We start from the raw sequence: 16,332 nt of genomic DNA on the forward strand, positions 1-16,332 counted from the left end.
GGACCAGTGCCAGGGCGGTGCTCCTGGCAGCACAGAACCAGGCTTTTCTTTTTTGGCAGGTGAGATGGAAGAGAATGACTCCAGTTACAGTGCTCTATCTGCTCCGTACGCCTCAACCCTCAGGTCTGGGCTTCATCATCCACCCGCTTACATAAGCCCAAAATCAGGGTCCTCCTCACTCCCATCTCAGCTCCAGAATTCATGCACATTTTACATTCCATTCTTTTTTTTTTTTTTTTTTTTTTTTTTTGCTGTATGCGGGCCTCTCACTGTTGCGGCCTCTCCCGTTGCGGAGCACAGGCTCCGGACGCGCAGGCCCAACGGCCATGGCTCACGGGCCCAACCGCTCCGCGGCATGTGGGATCCTCCCAGACCGGGGCACGAACCCGTGTCCCCTGCATCGGCAGGCGGACTCTCAACCACTGCGCCACCAGGGAAGCCCTTCCATTCTTTAATGTACTTTTATCTCAATGTTTTAAATGACACAGCATGAAGGAAAAAACAAAAATTTTCCAGTGAATAAGTTAAATGCTATTCAATCTTGTTCTCCATTTTGGAAATCAGGGCTGAATGGAAGAGACTGATACTACTCACTGATTTAACATCCAGTTTTTCCTCTCTCAGGTTTAAAATATTTTAAGAATCAAACACAAGTGATAACATTTTCCCCCGTTCTTGTGACTTTCCCAATGAGTGAACAATGCCCAGATACTTGGAAAGAAGTGGTAAATTACAACGTTTTCAGGTTGCTGTTGGTAGAATTTTTAACAAGCGGACCTTCTTGCTAAGAGGTCAGTGTTTATTTAAGGTAGCGGACTTCAGAGGTCTCTGAAACAGCAGTCAGTCTCCTACTGTCTCAGGGAAATACTCAAAAGGTCCCTAAGTAGTAAAAAAGATGGGTTTATTTTTACTTATGTTTTGATAATAATACTAATTTTCACAGCTCATCATCCTTACAGCCAACTATTTTTATCCATTTCTTAATCACAGCAGTTATACCATTTTTTTTTTAATGGACAGCTTTAGAGTTTTTGAGAACGCTTATCCTTGAGAAGAAAAATCTTGTAAACACAATATTGTGAGTTCCTTTTAAAAACTATATTGTGGGGCTTCCCTGGTGGCACAGTGGTTAAGAATCTGCCTGCCAATGCAGGATACATGGGTTCGAACCCTGGTCTGGGAAGATCCCACATGCCACAGAGCAACTAAGCCCGTGCGCCACAACTACTGAGCCTGTGTGCCACAACTACTGAAGCCCAGGCGCCTAGAGCCCGTGCTCCGCAACAAGAGAAGCCCCCGCAATGAGAAGCCCGCACCCCGCACGAAGAGTAGCCCCTGCTCACCACAACTGTAGAAAGCCCGTGTGCAGCAACGAAGACCCAATGCAGCCAAAATAAAAATAGAAAACAACAACAACGAAATATATAACGTGTGTATTAGTAATACATTCACATGGTACAACCTACAAAAGGATAGTGAAAAGGAAGTCGTTCTCCCTAGAGGTGCAAACCACTATTTCCAGTTTCTGGGGATCATTCCAGAGATACTCTGCATAATCAAGCTCATGTATTTTTATAGGAATGACAGCACACTATGAACACTCCTGTGTCTTGCCCTCTTCTCTCCACTTGACCAATGTGGAAGGTTGCTCCACATGAACACAGAGCTGAAGCTTTTAATTTCAGCCACTTCCTTATTATGAAGGCAAACAATGAATAACTTGATTACCTCTTATCTATGTTTCTATCCTTTGGCATGACATTTTTTTCCACGAAGAAAAATAATTCAAGGTAGAACCAACTAACCAGTCTTCCCCCAGGTAAGCCATTGCTCATATCTGTAGTAATACTATTTTCTAAATCATTTTTCACTTTACTACAATTTTTTTAAAGACAAGTTATTCAAACCTCATTGTTAAAAAACTAACCATTTTTTCCATCCCACTAGACACTGAAAAAAATCAAGAGGCATTCAGCTATACAAGCTTCCTAACTTTTCCCAGGTTCAGATGTGGCCATGTCTAGTCATTTGTGTACCCTTTTTCATTCTGTACTATTTACCAAAACTCACCATTCAATTATTTTACCAACAAGGGCCTTAAAAGTTAACGTCTTCATATACATCATCATACAGATTGCAAGTAAAGACCAATAGAATGACCAAATCATTAATATCCATGCTTTTTCATCTATCAAGAAACAGGTTAAGCTGAGTTTTGCAACCAGTTGTGTACATCTTTTCGTGTACAGCAAAAGTATTTGAACTTTTACTTCCAGCAATAGGGATGATTAGATATTCTAAAAAACAAACTCTATATGGAAAACAGTATGGCGGTTCCTTAAAAAACTAAAAATAGATACCATATGATCCAGCAATCCCACTCCTGGGCATATATCCAGAAAAAACGAAAGATCTAATTCAAAAAAATACATGCACCCCAGTGTTCGTAACGGCACTATTTACAATAGCCAAGACATGGGAGCCACCTAAGTGTCCATCAACATATGAATGGATAAACAAAATGTGGTATATGTATAAAACAGAATATTACTCAGCCATAAAAAAGAATGAAATTCCATTTGCAGCAACATGGATGGACCTACAGATTATCATACAGTGAAGTCAGAGAAAGACAAATTCATGATATCTCATGTGGAATCTAAAGTACAAATGAACTTATTTACAAAACAACAGATTCACAAACAAATGGTAAGGGAAATGGTGGGGGAGGGATAAATTGGGAGTATGGGATTAACAGGTGCACACTACCATATATAAAATAGATAAGGGTTTACTGTGTAGCACAGGGAACTATATTCAATATCTTTTAATAAACTAATGGAAAGAAAAATCTAAAGAATATATATATACACACATATATACACACACACATACATATATATATATATATATGTGTGTGTATGTATGTTTGTCTGTTACTGCCTCAGCTCCTGGTGGGAAAAAAAGTCCTCCACAAGAATTTTAAAACCACACGTGTGCCCTAACATGTCATTAGACTTCAGACTTAGGCTACCATCAAGGCTTAAGAAACTCAAACCAAGATAATAAAGTGGCCCTCAGTTGGTAGTGCCCTGGGGTGTCTGGCAAAATCAAACGTAGATGCTCCTTTGAGGGGAATGCATCCTTAACTGGGGCCCCAGAGGATTCTGGTAGATAAAGCCCACCCAAATATGAACTCACAGTCCAAATTACAAAGCACAGGGAAATAAGCCACTATACTAAGAGACAATTACAAACCAAGTACTTCATGTATTGGAAGTATTGGATACAGAATACGAAATGATTATGCTTAAGAATATTTAGAAAAATGAAGGTATCCAAAAGCCAAGCAAGGACTAAAAGTCTTGGAAATATGACCAGGCATATTTGAAAAGTAATCAACTCACATAAATAAAATTTTAAAAAGCCACTGAAAGTAAAAATAAGCAGGACATTGAACACAGCCAAAGAAAAACTAAAACTTACCCAATATACACTGCCTCATATACAGCAGAAATAACACAAATGCGCAGAAAATAAAATATTGAGACTTGGGGGATAGAGTGAAAAAAAACAATCTGTATAAAATTGGAGTTCCAAAGATAAAAGGATATGAGAGGGGCAATATTAAATAATAGCTGAGGTTTTCTTAGATTTGATCATAGTTAGGAATCGTTGAATTTAGGAAGCACAACAAATCATAAGCAGGATAGACAACTTAGTGAAACTGCAGACTGACAAAGAGGAGGTCCTAAATGTAATAGAAAAAAATTGCCTAAAAAGAGTAACAGTGAAACTTGCCTTCTCAACAGCAAAAACTGAAGCTAGAAGATAACCAAATAATACAGCCAAAGTTCCGATAGAAAATTCACCTAGAATTATAAACTAACATTTAGTGTAAAAACATAAAGATCTTTTGAGAAAACCAATTGTTTACTATCAACAGATCCTCACCAAAGGCAATTCTAAAGGCTATACTTCAAGAAGAAAGGATAATTACAAGCAGATTTCCAATACAAGAATGAACAAAGAAATTGGTGAACATGTGGGGGAAACTAAGCAAACAAAGACTGCATAAAGCAAGAATAATGTCTAGTTGGGAGGGGGATAAAATTAATTACACAAGCATTCTTTAAACTAGGATACACATACTCCTGGGGATAAATGAAGACTCTCCTGGAGGTGCGCAGGCACATGTGTTTGTTTTTTTTAACATCTTAATTGGAGTATAATTGCTTTACAATGTTGTGTTAGTTTCTACTGTATCACAAAGTGAATCAGCTATATGCATACGTATATCCCCATATTCCCTCCCTCTTGTGTCTCCCCCTCCCACCCTCCTTATCCTACCCCTCTAAGTGGTCCCAAAACACCGAGCTGTACTATGCAGCTGCTTCCCACTAGCTATCTATTTTACATTTGATAGTGTATATATGTCAATGTTACTCTCTCACTTCGTCCCAGCTTACCATTCCCCCTCCCCGTGTCCTCAAGTCCATTCTCTACATCTGCATCTTTATTCCTGTCCCACCTCTAGGTTCATCAGAACTTTTTTTTTTTTTTAGATTCCATATATATGTGTTAGCATATGGTACTTGTTTTTCTGACTTACTTCACTCTGTATGACAGACTCTAGGTCCATCCACCTCACTACAAATAACTCAATTTCATTTCTTTTTATGGCTGAGTAATATTCCATTGTATATATGTGCCACATCTTCTTTATCCATTCATCTGTCAATGGACGTTTAGGTGGCTTCCATGTCCTGGCTTGGAAAAGAAAAAAGGAATCCAAATTGGAAAAGAAGTAAAGCTGTCACTGTTTGCAGATGACATGACACTATACATAGAGAATCCTAAAGATGCTACCAGAAAACTACTAGAGCTAATCAATGAATTTGGTAAAGTAGCAGGATACAAAATTAATGCACAGAAATCTCTTGCATTCCTATACACTAATGATGAAAAATCTTAAAGAGAAATTAAGGAAACACTCCCATTTACCACTGCAACAAAAAGAATCAAATACCTAGGAATAAACCTACCTAGGGAGACAAGGGACCTGTATGCATAAAACTATAAGAACTGATGAGAGAAATTAAAGATGATACCAAAAGATGGAGATATATACCATGTTCTTGGATTGGAAGAATCAATATTGTGAAAATGAGTATATGACCCAAAGCAATCTACAGATTCAATGCAATCCCTATCAAATTACCAATGGCATTTTTTACAGAACTAGAACAAAAAATCTTAAAATTTGTATGGAAACACAAAAGACCCCGAATAGTCAAAGCAGTCTTGAGGGGAAAAAAAGGAGCTGGAGGATTCAGACTCCCTGACTTCAGACTATACTACAAAGTTACAGTAATCAAGACAATATGGTACTGGCACAAAAACAGAAATATAGATCAATGGAACAGGATAGAAATCCCAGAGATAAACCCACACACCTATGGTCAACTAATCTATGACAAAGGAGACAAGGATATACAATGGAGAAAAGACAGTCTCTTCAATAAGTGGCGCTGGGAAAACTGGACAGCTACATGTAAAAGAATGAAATTAGAACACTCCCTAACACCATACACAAAAATAAACTCAAAATGGATTAGAGACCTAAATGTAAGACCGGACACTATAAAACTCTTAGAGGAAAACATAGGAAGAACACTCTTTGACATAAATCACAGCAAGATCTTTTTTGATCCACCTCCTAGAGGAATGGAAATAAAAACAAAAATAAACAAATGGGACCTAATGAAACTTCAAAGCTTTGGCACAGCAAAGGAAACCATAAACAAGATGAAAAGACAACCCTCAGAATGGGAGGAAATATTTGCAAACGAATCAACGGATAAAGGATTAATCTCCAAAATATATAAACAGCCCATGCAGCTCAATATTAAAAAAACAAACAACCCAATCCAAAGCTGAGCAGAAGACTTAAACAGACATTTCTCCAAAGAGGACATACAGATGGCCAAGAAGCACATGAAAAGCTGCTCAACATCACTAATTATTAGAGAAATGCAAATCAAAACTTCAATGAGGTATCACCTCACACCAGTTAGAATGGGTATCATCAAAAAATCTACAAACATGGGGCCTCCCTGGTGGCGCAGTGGTTGAGAGTCCGCCTGCCGATGCAGGGGATACGGGTTCGTGCCCCGGTCTGGGAGGATCCCATATGCCGCGGAGCGGCTGGGCCCGTGAGCCATGGCCGCTGGGCCTGCGCATCCGGAGCCTGTGCTCCGCAACGGGAGAGGCCACAACAGTGAGAGGCCCGCATACCGCAAAAAGAAAAAAAAAAAAAAAAAAAAAAAAAAAAAATCTACAAACAACAAATGCTGGAGAGGGTGTGGAGAGAAGGGAACCCTCTTGCACCGTTGATGGGAAAGTAAATTGATAGAACCACTATGGAGAAGAGTATGGAGGTTCCTTAAAAAACTAAAAATAGGGGCTTCCCTGGTGGCACAGTGGTTGAGAGTCCGCCTGCTGATGCAGGGGACATGGGTTCGTGCCCCGGTCCAGGAAGATCCCACATGCTATGGAGCAGCTGGGCCCGTGAGCCATGGCCGCTGGGCCTGTGCTCCGCAACAGGAGAGGCCACAACAGTGAGAGGCCCGCATAACGCAAAAAAACAAAAACAAAAAAACTAAAAATAGAATTACCATATGATCCAGCAATCCCACTACTGGGCATATACCCAGAGAAAACGATTATTCAAAAAGACACCTGCACCCCAGTGTTCATTGCAGAATTATTTACAATAGCCAGGTCATGGAAGCAACCTAAATGCCCATCGACAGATGAATGGATAAAGAAGATGTGGTACATATATACAATGGAATATTACTCAGCCAGAAAAAGGAATGAAATTGGGTCATTTGCTGAGATGTGAATGGATCTAGAGACTGTCATACAGAGTGAAGTAAGTCAGAAGGAGAAAAACAAATATCGTTTATTAACGCATATATGTAGAACCTAGAAAAATGGTACAGATGAACCAGTTTGCAGGGCAGAAATTGAGACACAGATGTAGAGAACAAATGTATGGACACCAAGGGGGGAAAGTGGCAGGGGGTGGGGCTGGTGGTGTGATGAATTGGGAGACTGGGATTGACATGTATACACTGATGTGTATTAAATTGATAACTAATAAGAACCTGCTGTATAAAAAAATAAATAAAATTTAAAAATTTTTTTAAAAGACACATGCACCCCTGTGTTCATTGCAGCTCTATTTACAATAGCAAGGTCATGAAAGCAACCTAAGTGCCCATCAACAGACGAATGGATAAAGAAGATGTGGTACATATATACAATGGAGTATTACTCAGCCATAAAAAGGAATGAAATTGGGTCATTTGTAGAGACGTGGATGAATCTAGAGACTGTCATACAGAGTGAATTAAGTCAGAAAGAGGAAAAACAAATTCGCATATTAACGCATATATGTGGAACCTAGAAAAATGGTACAGATGAACCAGTTTGCAGGGCAGAAATTGAGACACAGATGTAGAGAACAAACGAGTGGACACCAAGGGGGGAAAACGGGTGGGGTGGGGGGAATGGGATGAATTGGGAGAGTGGGATTGACATGTATACACTGATGTGTATAAAATGGATGACTAATAAGAACCTGCTGTATAAAAATAAAATAAAATTCAAAAATTCAAAAAAAAAAGAAAAAAGCAGCCTTGGCTATGGGGGCGGAGTTTAGGTGGGGTGGAACTTAGGCAGGGGCGGGGTTTAGGATGGGGCAGGACCTAGGTGGGTGGGGCGGTGACATTTGAGCATGGGGCGGGGCCTCTGCTTAGGACCTGCGCAGAAGGGGAGAGGCAGCACGTGGAAAGGAGGGTCTCTCGAGTGTGGGGCTCTGGAGTTTGGAGGCAGGGCCCTGAGTGAAGGTTTGTGGGTGGAGTTTAGGCCCAGCATGTTGGAGGGGGTCTCCGAGTGTAGAGGTGGGGCCCTGGGTGGGGGTGTAGGGGCTGGGGTGTAGGGGCGGGGCTTAGGTTCTGCGTGGCAGGAGGGAGGCTCCGAGGGCAGAGGATTAGGCCCGGGAGCCCAACAGGCTCCCCGGTGCCTAAGTGGACAGGGAAAGCGCTGGCCATGTTCCCTTCCGTTCCTTCTACCCCTCCCCCACCGTCTCCCCCAGGGTCTCACCCGTCGCCGCTGGACCCCTGGCCATGGGTGGGTCCCGCTGGGTGTAGGAACTCCTCCCCTCCCCCAGCCACCCCTCAGGGGTGCCAGTCCCGGAGTTACGGCCTTTACTTTGGCTCCCCCTTCCCTCCCTCCCTCTCCCTCAGAACCCGCATGGCTGGTGGGGGCCTTGGTGGGCAAAGGATCAGGCCCGGGATCTCAGCAGGTTCCTGGGGGCCCAAGTGGGCAGGGGACACCTGGCCACGCTCCCTTTTGGTCCTCTGCCCTCCCAGTGGTTCCCCGATTTCCCCCTTGGGCGTGGGCGCCAGTCCCGCTGCCTCCACCTCTCCTCCCCCTTCACCCCACCATGCCCCACGTCCTCCCCAGTGCCTGGTAGGTGCCCTAGTTGTGCAGAGACGCGAATTCCGTGTCCTCCTAGTACGCCACCTTGACTCCGCCCCCAGCACATATGTTTTTTAAGAGAGTCAACTTCAACTTGCTTTCCGCCATCACCATTCTCCTCCAGGGTGTCCGTTTCCACCTACCCTTCATGATCACCATTCTCCCACTTTACAGAAGATAGACGTACTTCTCATACATCCTAAATATGACTGCGGCACGATGTCCCTGTGTGTAAAAACTTCCTGGTTTGCCGAGGAAACAGTTTTGTGTGTTTTGTTGTGGGTTTTTTTTTAATAAGGACCTCACCTCTTTCATCTCATGACTGTCAGATAATACAGCAATCTTGAAAGAGAACACCTTGAAAGTAAAGCAAAGAGAGCATTAGGAAGAAATATTGAAACTGGTAGTACTTTATTTCATTCAGGCAACAAATTCATGGCCCAGTTCTGTCTTGAAATTCAGAAGTGAGAGGTTTTTTATGGAAACGTATAAAATGAAGCCAGACTTCTAACAGAAGGTAAATCTGTTTTGACCACTTGGTTTGCCAATGAGGACTTTACGATCAGTTTATATGATAGTCATTTTTCCACAATTAGAATTAGCTGGAATCTGTAGCTACGAAGTTCTGATAAAAACATATTTAAAGCAAAAGATATTTTTTAAAAATCATACAAGAGGGCTTCCCTGGTGGCGCAGTGGTTGAGAGTCCGCCTGCCGATGCAGGGGACACGGGTTCGTGCCCCAGTCTGGGAAGATCCCACATGCCGCGGACCGGCTGGGCCCGTGAGCCATGGCCGCTGAGCCTGCGCGTCCGGAGCCTGTGCTCTGCAATGGGAGAGGCCACAACAGTGAGAGGCCCATATAACGCAAAAAAAAAAAAAAAAAAAAAAAAAAAAAAAAAATCATACAAGATATTGTATGATAAAATATCCCGACAAGAATGTGAGAAATTGGAACTCTTGTGCATTGCTGATAGGAATGTTAAATGGCACAGCTGCTATGAAAAAGTGTGGCAGTTCCTCAAAAAAAATTAGAATTACCCTTTGATCCAGCAATTCCATTTCTGGATATATACACACATATATATATACAAGAACTGTATATACAATTCTTTGAAAAGAATTCAAAGCAGGGATTCCAACAGATATTTGTGCACCACTGTTCAAAACAGCATTATTCACAATAGCCAAAAGGTGGAAACAACCCAAATGTCCATCAGTGGATGAATGGATAAACAAAATATGGTATATACATACAATGGAATATTATTCCAGCTTAAAAAAGAAAGAAATGGGGCTTCCCTGGTGGCACAGTGATTAAGAATCCACCTGCCAATGCAGGGGACACAGGTTCAAGCCCTGGTCCGGGAAGATCCCACATGCCTAGAAGCAACTAAGCCCGTGTGCCACAACTACTGAGCTTGTGCTCTAGAGCCCACAAGCCACAACTACTGAAGCCCGCGCACCTAGAGCCCGTGCTCTACAACAAGAGAAGCTACTGCAATGAGAAGCCCACAGACTGCAACGAAGAGTAGCCCCCACTCGCCACAACTAGAGAAAGCCCGCGTGCAGCAACAAAGACCCAACGCAGCCAAAAAAAAATATATATTAAAAAGAAAGAAAGAAATGAGACACTTTGGCAAGATGGCAGAATAGAAAGATGTAGAGAACACCTCCCACAAATACATAAAAAATACACCTACATATGGAACAATTCTCACAGAATACCTAATGAATGCTGGCAGAAGATCTCATACAATCAAAGCTGCAAGAAAGGTCAGGGAACCAGGAAATGTGAAAAAAAAAAAGGACTCCGGATGGGGCATCCGCCCCTGGGAGGGTGCTGTGAAAGAGGAAAGGTTCCCTCAGCCTGGGAACCCCCTTTACCAGCTGGGAGATCAGCTGGGACAGATAGGGAGCTTCAGAGGCTCAGAGGGAAGTACAGCAGCCAGACTGTGGCACACAGAACAGAGAGAGATCAGCACAGGCAGTCCTGGCCACCTTGCTGCACTCCCCAGCCAAGTGGATTACTGGTGCTCCTATGGCTGGGGTGGGTCTGGTGTTAGCAGCTGCAGGTCTTTATAGGCACATGGAGGCAGGGCCGGGGTCAAGGCTCATTCTGTAGCTCCACGGCAGGTCCAGGTGTGCAACTATGGCAGTCCCTGTGCCTGACTTTGACAGATCTCGGATCTATGCTGGTGGCCTTGTGAGCACAGTGCCTGAGGGACACCCAGGCCAAATGCTAGCATTCTCATGGTTGAAGTGGGGCCAATGGCAGTGGCAACGACAGTGTGCTTTGTGAGTGGGCACACTGGGTGACAGGCAACACCACAGAGTGCACTTCCTGGTGGACAGCTCCTGCAGAGGAATACGCAGTGGCTCCTCTCCCAGTGGAGGTGCTCCAGTCCCACCTACCTCACACTGCAGCTCAGAAACAGATCTGGGGGCTTCTACTCAAACAACTGGGGAACAGACTCTGCCCTCGACAGGGCTTTACAATCACAGAGCAAGGAGGAGGCGCTGCTCAACATCCAGTGAAGGCTCTGGTCACCACAATATTAATCACGCACCCTATCAAGGGGATATCAGCCAGCACACAGTGAGGAAAGATGTGGCAGGCATCCATACTAAAAACAGCCCTTGCACCAAAAATATTAGGCTCATGGAGGCTACACAGGGGTGCTCCCACATGAAAACACTCCTTCAAGACAACAGTAGGCACTGTTCCTCCCAAATTCATAGACAAATTATGAGTAAAATGAAGAAGCACAGGAACCACTCCCAATTATAAAAACAAGAGAATTCCACTGAAAGAACAAACAATGAAACAGACCTCCCCAGTCTGCTAGAGCCCTCAAAAAGGAGATAATAAAAATACTGAAGGAATTAAGAAAAGCTATCAACAGAAATGCTGATCACTGTAAAACGGAACTAGAAACTATAAAGAATAGCCGATTTAACTTAGAAAAATCATTTGCCAAGACAAAAGCTGAGCTGAAAGCAATAAATAGCAAACTAAATAATGCAGAAGGTGCATAAGTGATCTGAAAGGTGGAATCATGGAAACCACCCAATAAGGACAGACAGGGCACTTGCCTGGCGGTGCAGTGGATGGGATGCCGTGCGCCCAGTGTGCGGGGCCTGGGCTCAATGGGCAACTGGATCCCACATGCATGCCGCAACTGGGAGTTCTCATGCCACAACTAAGGAGCCTGCCCACTGCAACTAAGACCCAGCACAACCTAAATAAATAAATATATATATATTTTTTTGAAAAACAGCAGACAGAAAGACACATTTAAAAAAAATGAAAGCAGGGCTTCCCTGGTGGCACAGTGGTTAAGAATCCGCCTGCCAATGCAGGGGACATGGGTTCAAGCCCTGGTCAGGGAAGATCCCATATGCTGCAGAGCAACTAAGCCTGTGTGCCACAACTACGGAGCCTGAGCTCTGGAGCCTGCGAGCCACAACTACTAAAGCCCGTGCACCTAGAGCCCGTGCTCCGCAACAAGAGAAGCCACCACAATGAGAAACCTGCACACGGCAATGAGAAGTAGACCCTGCTCGCCACAACGAAGAGTAGCCCCCGCTCACTGCAACTAGAGAAAGCCACGCGCAGCAACGAAGACCCAACTCAGCCAAAAATAAATAAATTAATTAATTAATTAACTTGTTTTTCTTTTAAAGGAAAGCATTATACAAGTCCAATGGGAAAATATAAAGTGTGCCAATCTATGCATAATAGGGATCCCAGAAGGAGAAGGAAGAGAAAAGGGGATCAAAAATATATTTAAAGAAATTGTGGGACTTCCCTGGTGGCACAGTGGTGAAGAATCCACCTGCCAATGCAGGGGACACGGGTTTGAGCCCTGGTCCGGGAAGATCCCACATGCTGCAGAGCAACTAAGCCCGTGGGCCACAACTGAGCCTGCACTCTAGAGCCTATGAGCCACAACTACTGACCCCACGAGCCACAACTACTGAGCCCGCAAGCCACAGCTACTGAAGCCTGTGCACCTGGAGCCCGTGCTCCACAGCAAGAGAAGCCACTGCAAAGAGAAGCCTGCACACGGCAACAAAGAGCATCTCCCACTCGCTGCAAATAGAGAAAGCCCATGCACAGCAATACATTCCCAATGAGCCAAAAATAAATAAATTTATTAAAAATAAATAAATAGATAAAATGGCAAAAGTTAAAGAGAGGATTCTAAAGGCAGCAAGAGAAAAACAAAGAGTTAATTACAAGGGAACCCCCCATAAACCTATCAGCTGATGTCTCTACAGAAACATTGCAGGCCAGAAGGGAGTGGCAAAATATATTCAAAGTAATGAAAGGGAAAAATCTGCAACCTAGGATAGTCTACCCAACAAGATTATCATTTAGAATAGAAGGAGAGATAAAGAATTTCTCAGATAAGCAAAACCCAAAAATACAGCAATACTAAACCTATTCTAGAAGAAATATGGAAAGGTCTTTTCTAAACAGAAAAGAAGCAAGAATCTACAGGAAAGAGAAAATCACAACTGGAAAGTAAATCACTTAAGACAGTAAACAGATTTTATTAAAAATCAAAAAAAATTTGTGAACAGGCTTCCCTGGTGGCGCAGTGGTTAAGAATCTGCCTGCCAATGCAGAGGACATGGGTTTGAGCCCCGGTCTGGGAAGATCCCACATGCCGCGGAGCAACTAAGCCTGTGTGCCACAACTACTGAGCCTGTGCTCAAGGGCCCGTGAGCCACAACTATTGAAGCCCCTGTGCCACAACTACTGAAGCCCACGTGCCTAGAGACTATGCTCCACAACAAGAGAAGCCACTGCAGTGAGAAGCCTACACACCGCAACAAAGAGTAGCCCCTCGGGGCTTCCCTGGTGGCGCAGTGGTTGAGAGTCTGCCTGCCGATGCAGGGGACACGGGTTCGTGCCCCGGTCCAGGAGGATACCATGTGCCACGGAGTGCCTGGGCCCATGGGCCATGGCCGCTGGGCCTGCGTGTCCAGAGCCTGTGCTCCGCAGCGGGGGGGACACAGTAGTGAGAGGCCCGTGTACCGCAAAAAGAAAAAAAAAGAAAGAGGACAGCAAAATCATAAAATGTGGGGGAGGGGAGGAGGAAAATGTAGTGGTTTTTTTTTTAGAATGTGTTTGAGCCTATATGACTACCAGTCTAAAGCAAGTAGATACAGTACTGGCTTAACATACTTGAAAAACAGGGTAACCACAAAACAAAAACATACACTAGATTCACAAAAATGAAATTGAAGAGAACACAAGAATAATACAAAAGAAAACCATCAAACCACAAAAGGAAGAGAAAAAAAAAGAAGAAATATAAAATCAAGGTTTAAATACAAGAAGGTTTAAAAAGGCAATAAACACATATCTATCAATAATTACCTTAAATGTCAATGAACTAAATGCTCCAATCAAAAGACACAGTGGCAGACTGGATAATAAAACAAGAGCCTACAACATGCTGCCTACAAGAGACCCACTTTACAGCAAAGGACACACATAGATGGAAAGTGAGGAGATAAAAAATGATATTTCATACAAATGGAAATGATGAGAAAGTGGGGGTTGAAATACTTATATCAGACAAAAGGCCGTAAAGAAAGATAAAGAGGACACTACATAATGATAAAAGGATCAATACAAGAAGACGATATTACACTCATTAAAATACATGCACCCAATATAGGAGCATCTAAACACATAAAACAAATACTAACAGACATAAAGGGAGAAATTGACAGGACTACAATAATAGGAGGAGACTTTAACACCCCACTGACATCAGTGGATGATACTTCCAGACAGAAAATCAATAAGGCAACAGAGATCCTAAATGACACAATAGAACAGTAAGACTTAATTGATATTTTTGGTACATTACATCCAAAAAAAAACAGAATACACATTCTTTTCAGGTGTACATGGAACATTCTCCAGGAAAGACCACATACTAGGGTACAAAACAAGCCTCAACCAATTGAAGAGGACAGAAATTATTTCAAGCTCTTTTCTAACCACAACAGCATGAAACTAGAAATCAACCACAGAAAGAGAAACGAGAAAAAAATGGAGACTAAAAACATGCTACTAAAAAACCAACTGGTCAATGGTTAAATCAAAGTGGAAATTTAAGACAAATGACAATGAAAACAACCATACAGAACCTGTGGGATGCAGCAAAAGCAGTCTTAAGAGGGAAGTTCATAGCGATACAGGCCTTCCTCAAAAAAAAAACAAGAAAAATCTCAAATAAACAACCTAAACTACCAACTAAAAGAAATACAAAAAGAACAAACAAAACCTAAAGTCAGCAGAAGGAAGGAAATAATAAAGATCAGAGAGGAAACAAATAAAATAGAGATTTTAAAAAATCAATAAAACCAAGAGCTGGTTTTTTGAAAGGGTAAACAAAAATCAACAAACTTTTGGACAGGCTCACCAAGAAGAAAAGAGAGAGGACCCAAATAAACAAAATAAAAAAACAAAAGAGGAGGGAAAAAACAACTGATAATGCAGAAATACAAAAAAACACATAAAAGAATACTATGAACAATTATATGCCAAAAAATTGGACAACATAGAAGAAATGGACAAGTTTCTAGAATCATACAGCCCATCAAAACTTACTCAAGAAGAAATAGATAATTTAAACAGACAAATCACTAGAAGTGAAATAGAATCTGTAATTAAAAAAAAAAAAAAACTCCCAGGCTTCCCTGGCGGCGGAGTGGTTAAGAATCCACCTGCCAATGCAGGGGACACAGGTTCAAGCCCTGGTTCAGGAAGATCCCACATGCCACGGAGCAACTAAGCCCATGCACCACAACTGCTGAGCCTGCGCTCTAGAGCCCGTGAGCCACAACTACTGAGCCCATGTGCCACAACTACTGAAGCCCGTGAGCCTAGAAGCCATGCTCCACAACAAGAGAAGCCACCTCAATGAGAAGCCCGTGCACCACAACAAAGAGTAGCCCCCACTTGCCACAACTAGAGAAAGCCTGTGTGCAGCAACGAAGACCCAATGCAGCCATAAATAAATAAATGTATTAAAAGAACAAACCTCCCTGCAAACAAAAGTCCAGGATCAGATGGCTTCACTGGGGAATTCTACCAAACATACAAAAAATAACTTATACCAATCCTTCTCAGACTCTTCCAAAAGACTGAAGAGGAGGGAATACTCTCAAGTCACGCTATGAAGCCACCATCACCCTGATACCAAAACCAGACAGACACTACCAAAAAAGAAAATTACAGACTAATATCTTTGATGAATACAGATGCAAAAATTCTTAAGAAAATATTAGCAAACCAAATCCAACACATAGAAAGAGTCATACACTACGACCAAGATGGATTCATCCCAGGGTCACAAGGATGGCTCAACACACGCAAATCAATGTTATAGACTACATCAACAAAAGAAAAAACCACAAGATCAGGAATTCCCTGGCAGGCCAGTGGTTGGGACTTGGCACTTTCACCAGCCAGGGGCCTGGGTTCGATCCCTGGTTTGGGAACTAGGATCCTGCAAACTGCGCCGTGCAGCCAAAAGAAAACAAACAAACAAAAAACCCACACATGCACACAAGATCATCTCAACAGATGCAGGAAAAGCATTTGATAAAATTCAACATCGATTCATTTTAAAAACTCTCCCAAAGTCGGTATAGAGGGAACATATCTCAACATAATAAAAGCTATTTATGACAAACACACAACCAACATAATACTCAACAGTGAAAAGCTGAAAGCCTTCTTGATAAAATCTGG

The sequence above is a fragment of the Mesoplodon bidens genome, assembly GCF_964165515.1.
Source record: "Mesoplodon bidens genome assembly, chromosome: 19".
Classification (NCBI taxonomy): Eukaryota; Metazoa; Chordata; class Mammalia; order Artiodactyla; family Ziphiidae; genus Mesoplodon; species Mesoplodon bidens.